The sequence below is a fragment of the Amphiprion ocellaris genome, chromosome 23, assembly GCF_022539595.1.
Source record: "Amphiprion ocellaris isolate individual 3 ecotype Okinawa chromosome 23, ASM2253959v1, whole genome shotgun sequence".
In the NCBI taxonomy this organism is placed as follows: domain Eukaryota; kingdom Metazoa; phylum Chordata; class Actinopteri; family Pomacentridae; genus Amphiprion; species Amphiprion ocellaris.
The window spans coordinates 15061390-15069545 of NC_072788.1; the positions used below are offsets into that span (position 1 = coordinate 15061390).

Genomic DNA, 8156 nt, shown 5'->3' on the forward strand with positions numbered 1-8156 from the left:
ACGTAGGCATGTATTTATGGAGGACTAAAAGTGCCAAAATTAAATAAATAAATACATCATTAAATAATTAATTAAATATGTCATTAATTAATTAAAATTGGAATTAAATATTTCATTAATTAATTAAAATTGGAATTAAATATGTCATTAATTAATTAAAATTGGAATTAAATACTTAAATGTGTTATTAAATAAATATATCATTAAATAATTAAATATGTCATTAATTAGTTAAAATTGGAATTAAATATGTCATTAATTAATTAAAATTGGAATTAAATACATAAATGTGTTATTAAATATGTCATTAATTTATTAAAATAACAATTATTTTAAGTAAAAAACATATTTCATTATTTCACGATTTAATTAATTATTTCATGGTCCTTGTGTTGCAGTGGATCATGAATTAATTTTATCTGTCAACCTCGCCCGTCAAAGTCCGTGGGCGGGACTAACGTGAATCTAGTCTAATCCACTGCTTTTGTCTGCCTTGAAACCGGAAGTAGAAGTCTTTCTAAACATGGTGGCTGTGTAGAGGGAGAGTCGCTGTGAACTTTCTAGAGAGTTGGTGAGAGATCTTTTAGACCTTGCAGAGTATGTGGAAGCAGGACCTGCTGACCGCGAGCATGTAGCGTGTAAAGCAGAGGAATTTATTGAAGTTGTTGAAGTTATTTCCGCACTTTCCGACCAAGATGTTGACCGTAGAGTGACTGCAAATTTAGAGGAAGTACTCCGCCGGTTTTCTGGTACCAGGGTGCAACAGGAGCACACACAGGGACCAGGGCGTTTGGCATACCGAGGGAAGTTCTGGAACATCACGTTCTTTGTGGATTACCAGCCTGTCAAATTGCAGCGATGCTCGGAGTGTCGAGCGCTTTTCCTTTAGGACCTACTCGGCGCGGCACGGCTCCGCTCGTCTTTGTTTAGCCGCGATTCCACAAGCATCTACTCGGCACGGTACGGCTCGTCTCATCTTTGTTAGCGAGCGTTTCCATACGGACTAATTTTCAGCACCTTCTCGGCTGAGGTTCCCAGCGAGCTGAGATGAGCCGATAATGTGGCGTTTACATAGTGCAGGCCACTGATTGGACAGGGAGTGACGACACAGAGCAACTTCAGCACGAAAACAAAATCCTGCATTAAAAAATGACTGTAAACAGCGACGGTGTGCATTGCTCTTCACGAAACTCTCTGTTCTTCATAATTTTAATGTGACAGCCAGACCTGTACCGTGGGTGAATGAAGAGGTCGAGACTTTGTCTTTGGTGGTGGACCAAAGAATACAGAGAGAGCTGGACGGAGAAAGTTTATCAGGAGGTCTCTGAGCGGATGGCCGCTCACATATACAGTAGACTGTATATAAAGAGGACAGAAGCAGTGTAGGGAGAAGCTGAAAAAGCTCAAAAGTGACTATCGGTCCACCCAGGACCACAACGGCCGGCGTGGGTCAACCAGGAGGTGTTGGAAGAGGTTTCATGGAAGCTATTTACTGGCACCGCACCGGCGAGCAACAGGAGGGAGACTCAGCCGCTGCATTGTTGGAGACGTTCGAGGACGGTGAGTGTTTTGTGACTTCAAGAAACTTATACATCATTTATTCCATTGGTGGCAAGCTTCTTTTAAGCAAACAAGTATTTTTAGAAAGTAACGTCGTTGTCTCCTGGAGCAGACAATAAGATAGCTAGTTAGCCATCGGCGCTAACTCCGTGCTCTGCTTGTATTTCGTGCTGCTGTTTCTAACGTTTAGCTCTCAGAAGCTAATACTTCAGTCAGCATGCCGTGTTTTTCTTGTACTTAGAGTGAGTGTTTATTTCTGTTCAAGAATCCCTTTCCACATGCGAAGCCTACTCCACCTCCGTCGCGGAGCCCCCGGCTGCCCTGTCTCCTCTCCACCACCAGCAGCAGCTCCTCTCCAGCACCAGCTTCGACACCGACCCTGTCAACAGCACCGTCTTATCACCGGTAAGACACGGTAAACAGAGAGCATGGTTGATTTTCGCATTATTATTATTACTACAGGTGTAAATGCCTGCAAGCATGATCAGAACAGTGAGACCAACGACCAAGAATTCAGGCAGGTGTAAATGCAAACTGTGCAGCAGCCAGCTCAGGAACGCCTGATGAAAGCTACATGTAGCTGCAGTGACACATAAACAGAACACATGCAGCTGCATTTATTTTCCATTGACTTAACAAGTAAGTCACTCTAATTAATTTACGTTCTGGTGCAGTGTAGTATTGCAACCATTCTTCTTATAGTCACTAGGTAGCTGTGAAACTGAATGAAAATATACATAAAAATGAGAAAACACAGCTCTTCTTAGCAACTCCAAAATGTGCACAGGATGAAATGAAGTTCACACCACGTCGTTTTTGTTTGTGGTGGAGGAGTTACTGCTTGTGCTTTGGTTAAAGCGAAGAGTGCCAGAAGTTTATTAAAGTATCAAAGACATGATCATGATTGAAAATGGATGGACGGGTGGCTAAACACATCACATCATAGCTGTGGAGTCCTTCCAGCTCCTGGGGACTACAATCTCTCAGGACCTCCTGAAAAAGGCTCAGCAGAGGATGTATTTCCTACAACAGCTGAGGAGACATGGCCTGCCACATGAGCTGTTGATCCAGTTCTACACTGCAGTCATCCGATCTGTCCTGTGCACCTCTGGATCAACCCCACAGCAGGACAGAAACAGACTACAGCCCATAGTACGGACTGCAGAAAACATCATCAGAGACCCCACTCACCCTGGACATTTGGACTACAGAGCCCTGTACACAAAAATCACCACTACTGTGTTTATAGCAATTACCATTTTGCTAATGTGTTCATACATTCCAGTCTAGCTGTACATTTCTGTTTATATTGTGTTCTATTTTACTACTATTTCTTTTTCCTCCCTGTTCCTCTTTCTATAGTTTATTTTTTATTATTCTCTTCCATATTCCTAGGATGACACCAACAGCCGAAACCAAATTCCGTGTATATTGTGTACTTACTTGGCCATTAAAGCTGACTCTGATCACTTTTCTGTCTTTGGTCTAGGCAAGAGGAAAGGGGGCCACAGAAAACTGGACCTTCCTAGCGTACTTGTGGAGATGCAGGCTGAGGAGGAGTGGAGTCATGCCCAGCATGATGAGAACATCTGGTTGCTCCTCAGCGAGGCAAGAGAGAATGAAGCGGCCTTGCAGCGGGAGGAGATGGCCCAGAATACTGCCTTCAACCAGTCATTCCTGGGTGTGCTGGGGTAGCTGGGTAGGCAGTGGGCAGCCGGCGAGTGTGAGCGAGTCCACCTCCCATAGACTTGAGATTTACAAGTGCTGGTCATATAATTAGAATATCATGAAAAAGCTTGTCTTTTGGACAACTGTCAGGTCAGCAGTCTTCCCCATGATTGTGTAGCCTACAGAACTAGGCTGAGAGACCATATAAAGGCCTTTGCAGGTGTTTTGAGTTAATTAGCTGATTAGAGGTGTCTTCAATATTGAACCTTTCTACAATATTCTAATTTTCAGAGATACCAAATTTGAGATTTTTGTTAGTATTCAGGTATAATCATCAAAGTTAAGAGAAATAAACATTTGAAATATATCAGTCTGTGTAATGAATGAGTATAATATACAAGTTTCACTTTTTGAATGGAATTACTGAAATAATGAACAACTTTTTTCATGATATTCTAATTATATGACCAGCACCTGTAGTTGTATATAGTTTTACTTTTAGTCCTCCACTGTAGGAGAGGCCCACCACAGTTTGTACTTTGCACATTGTAAATAGTTTTGATTTTGCTGCTGACTAATAAACTATTTTGTGACTTATGTGATTGCATCATAACTTCTCATTTTGTCTGTTAAGACACTGGTAGAAAAAGAGTCAACAGTCTGAACCAAACAATTCTATATTCCCTAATAATGTATTTGTGTTTAATGGGATTTAACATGTTTTAACACAAACTCCTTTATGGTTCATAATTCTGGTGACTGAATTACACCAAAGCAATACTGATTTATCAAACTGGAATTTTCTTAAAACAGCTGTTTTAATGTTTTGCCGTTTAATTTTTTATTTAATCTTGCTAACCTTCACAAACAAACAATAGTATAGACACATCTACAAAAGTTTATTGTCAGAATTGCATTAAAGAAAACAATAGCGGTCCGGGGACCGAAAAACAGAAGTATAACAAGAAGAATAACTTTGCATGACACGTAGTGCATCAGTGCATCCTGTACATCTCTGTCCTCCTCCTCTACACCTTGTGCCACTGCAGGCTCATGTGCTGCTGCTTCAGGTAAATCCCATGAAGTCTCATCAGAGAGCATCTGAAACACATACACAGCATACATATTTTAATACCTAATAGCGACAAACTGCAGCCATTACAGGGTCGTTCACAGGACTGATACACGATAGCTAGCGAACTAGCATTAGCTTACCCTCATATGTCGTCTCGTTCATATCCTCTTGTCTTCGGCTTGATACTGCTTTATCGCCTCCCAAACTCTCCTGTGTGTCTCCTCAGTGTTTCGACTCGTCGCTCTCAGCTTTCTCCGACTCTTCTATTACTCTGAATCTGACAGAAAGCCACAGACCGAGCAGCAGGTGTACTATCGCCTCCATGTACATTGTTGCATTGCGTTTGTGTCGCACAGAAATGACGGTAAGGGACTTTCGGACCGCCGTGCTATGACGACTCCACCCACGATGAGGTGGTTCTCAATGTAATGGAAAAACAACTAAACCGAGACGAGCCGTGGCGCGCCGAGTAGATGCTAAAGGAAATGCTAAAGGAAAATTTGTCTTGCACCGCATGTATCAACATTTGGGAAAGAGGACCGAGTCTTTAGCGGTTGCTAATAAAGTTTTGTTTTATTGAGTATCCAAACCAACGTAGAGGTGAATAGCGCCACCCAGTGTATCGGAATGTGTTCACAAGCTCTGCGTCAATCCATTATCTGGAATCGATTTGCCTTGACTTGATGTGCAGGGTAACCAATCAGGTGTTAGGATCCGCCCACCGACTTTGACGGGCGAGGTTGACAGATAAAATTAATTCATGATCCACTGCAACACAAGGACCATGAAATAATTAATTAAATCGTGAAATAATGAAATATGTTTTTTACTTAAAATAATTGTTATTTTAATAAATTAATGACATATTTAATAACACATTTATGTATTTAATTCCAATTTTAATTAATTAATGACATATTTAATTCCAATTTTAACTAATTAATGACATATTTAATTATTTAATGATATATTTATTTAATAACACATTTAAGTATTTAATTCCAATTTTAATTAATTAATGACATATTTAATTCCAATTTTAATTAATTAATGAAATATTTAATTCCAATTTTAATTAATTAATGACATATTTAATTAATTATTTAATCATGTATTTATTTATTTAATTTTGGCACTTTTAGTCCTCCATATGTATTGAGTCACTAAAATACTGTAGAGTACAGACCACATCAGCATGATTATAAGCATCCTCTGGTAAATGAACAACCAGATACTGATGTCTCTCACCATATGGACTTCAGGAGATGACTGGGGGATGATAAACTGTGACCTACTGGTTGGATTCTCTCTGTTCTCATGTTTCTTACATGTTTGTCCCCTGACAGCCGGGTCCTAATGTTTTTTGAGCAACACACCATACTATGACGTTTTTACAATGATGGTTCTACTATGAAGCCAGTTTGACATGTTCAGGTGTTCTTTGTGTGAAAACTCAGAGATTTCAGGGATCAGAAGGTGGTTTTCAACTTTCTTTGTTAACTTTCTGCTTCAACTTTAAACTAAATTTCCTTCACTAAGCCAGCCCTCTGGACTTCCAGTAAGCTGTGTTCCTATTGGCTGTCCAGGTGGCTGCTTGGTGTTATCAGGAACACCTGAGCAGCTCAGTGTCTTCCTGCTTTATTTAGCTGCAGCCAAACATTTCCTCTGCTTCTCTTCACCACAGAACCGAGTTTGGCTCCATTGCTTTAGTTTGTTCTTTAGGCGTTGGTTTGCAGCTTCCAGCAGTAAAATCGTCTTTAATGTGTTTCTTGGTGTGTTTTAGGGCTTTGTACTGGATAGTTGTCTTGGTAAATGTGGTTCTTTAGCCACAGTTAGCACATGGTGCTAATGTGTGCAGTGATTAGTGGATTTGGTACAGCTGAGTTGTGTCTTTATCTTGGCTGTAGTGAGTCTTCAGAGGTTTTTGGTCAGACACATTCTGTATTCTTGTTTGTGAACCAATGTTGGTTGTCCAGAAGGTAAGAGTTCCTGTCCTGATTCTCTGTTCTCAGAGGTTCTCTGGTAGGCTGCAGGAGACTTTAGTGTTTGGGTTGTGCTAGTTTGGTTTTTGTATGGTTTCATTTGGACGACTATCTTGAGGCCCCTCCATGTGGTTTAGTGAGGTTTTCTGTAACAGTTCTACATAGCAACCTGCAGCAGAAGAGCCTTTGAGAGTTTTTAGGAAGTTCTGGAGACCAGACTTTAGAGCAGCAGAAACATTTGTCAGCAGTTTGAGCAGGAGAAGGTGAGCTTCAGAGTAGAAATGAGACGGAAACCTTCTTGACCCGTGTGGTGAGGTCCTGTACCAAGAGTTTGAGCAGGTTGTGAAGAGTCTGTAGTTCTTTGGTCTAAAAGCACAAGAAGAGTCGACTCATTAAAGGAGAAAACAGGAGATATTGTTGGTTCTTCTGTCACTCTGCAGTTTCCTTAGACTGAATATCAAGTTTATATTTTAAATGATTTCCCATGTGAGCCCAAGTAGACTTCAATAAACTCCCTCCATCCCCTGGACACAACATATTTTATTACCATGTTAAATGTTTGTTTTGTTTTGTTTTTTTTAATGTTTTTGAGTTTTAATCATAGTTTTTTTTATCTTTGCTTGTTTAGTTTTGTCATCTGTGTGAAAGGTGCAAAACAAATAAAGTTGAATTGATAAACTGAATAATTGACTAACTCATGATTGTGACAACAGAAGTATTTTCATTGTGATTTAAGGGTTTATTTCATTTTTAAGGTTGGGGTTAAAATCTTGACAGAAAAAGAAGATTAAAGAAATAAACTACATAACAAAAAGCAATTAAATCAAACAAAAAAAATTAATACAATAAAACTTTTTAAAAGTTTTATTGTTAAAAAGATTTAAGAAATTTAAGATGTAATTTTCTAATTAAACATTTAATTTTTTAATTAAATGTTTTGTCTTTTTAAAGGTTTAATAATCTAATTAAATGTTTTGCATTTTTTTTAAATGTTTAATATTCTTGTTTAATTTTATTTTTTAAATGTTTAATTATGGAAAATATTTTATCTGTAATTTTTAATATTTGTATTTTAAAACTTTTGTTTAATTTCATAATGACATGTATTGTATGTTGTTGAATTATCTAATTCAATATTTTGTCTGTTTAATAGAGTTAAACATTAAATACATTTAAATTATATGTACATATACCACCTTTTAATGTTTAGTTTTCTTTTTAAATGCTTTATTGTATTTTCTGTTTAATTCCTATTTGAAGTTTTATTGTCTTTAAGATGTAATTTTCTAATTAAACATTTAATTTTTTAATTAAATGTTTTGTCTTTTGAAGGATTTAATAATCTGATTAAATGTTTTGCATTTTTAAAAATGTTTAACGTTCTTCTTGTTTAATTGTATTTTTTAAATGTTTAATGATGGAAAATACTTTATCTGTAATTTCTAATATTTGTATTTTAAAAATTGTGTTTAATTTCATAATGACATGTATTGTATGTTGTTGAATGATCTCATTCAATATTTTGTCTGTTTAATAGAATTTAATGTAATTTAATGTTTACTCTATTAAACAGACAAAATATTGAATGAGATCATTCAACAACATACAATACATGTCATTATGAAATTAAACACAATTTTTAAAATACAAATATTAGAAATTACAGATAAAGTATTTTCCATCATTAAACATTTAAAAAATACAATTAAACAAGAAGAACGTTAAACATTTTTAAAAATGCAAAACATTTAATCAGATTATTAAACCCTTCAGAAAACAAACCATGTGTACCCATATAGCTCAACGGGTTAAGCGGGTGACACAGGGGCTGGTCCTCGACGCAGCGTCCCGGGTTCGAGTCCCGCTAGTGA

General features: G+C 37.5%; 1 long non-coding RNA gene across 1 annotated transcript; it reads right to left on the reverse strand.

Moving 5' to 3' along the window:
• Positions 1–4108: 4108 nt before the first annotated feature.
• On the reverse strand, positions 4109–5088 carry LOC129348073 (uncharacterized). The gene is made up of 2 exons (XR_008600491.1): positions 4444–5088; positions 4109–4329 (listed from the first exon to the last, which is right to left on the reverse strand). It is a non-coding gene; the product is annotated as an uncharacterized LOC129348073 (long non-coding RNA).
• Positions 5089–8156: the final 3068 nt, after the last annotated feature.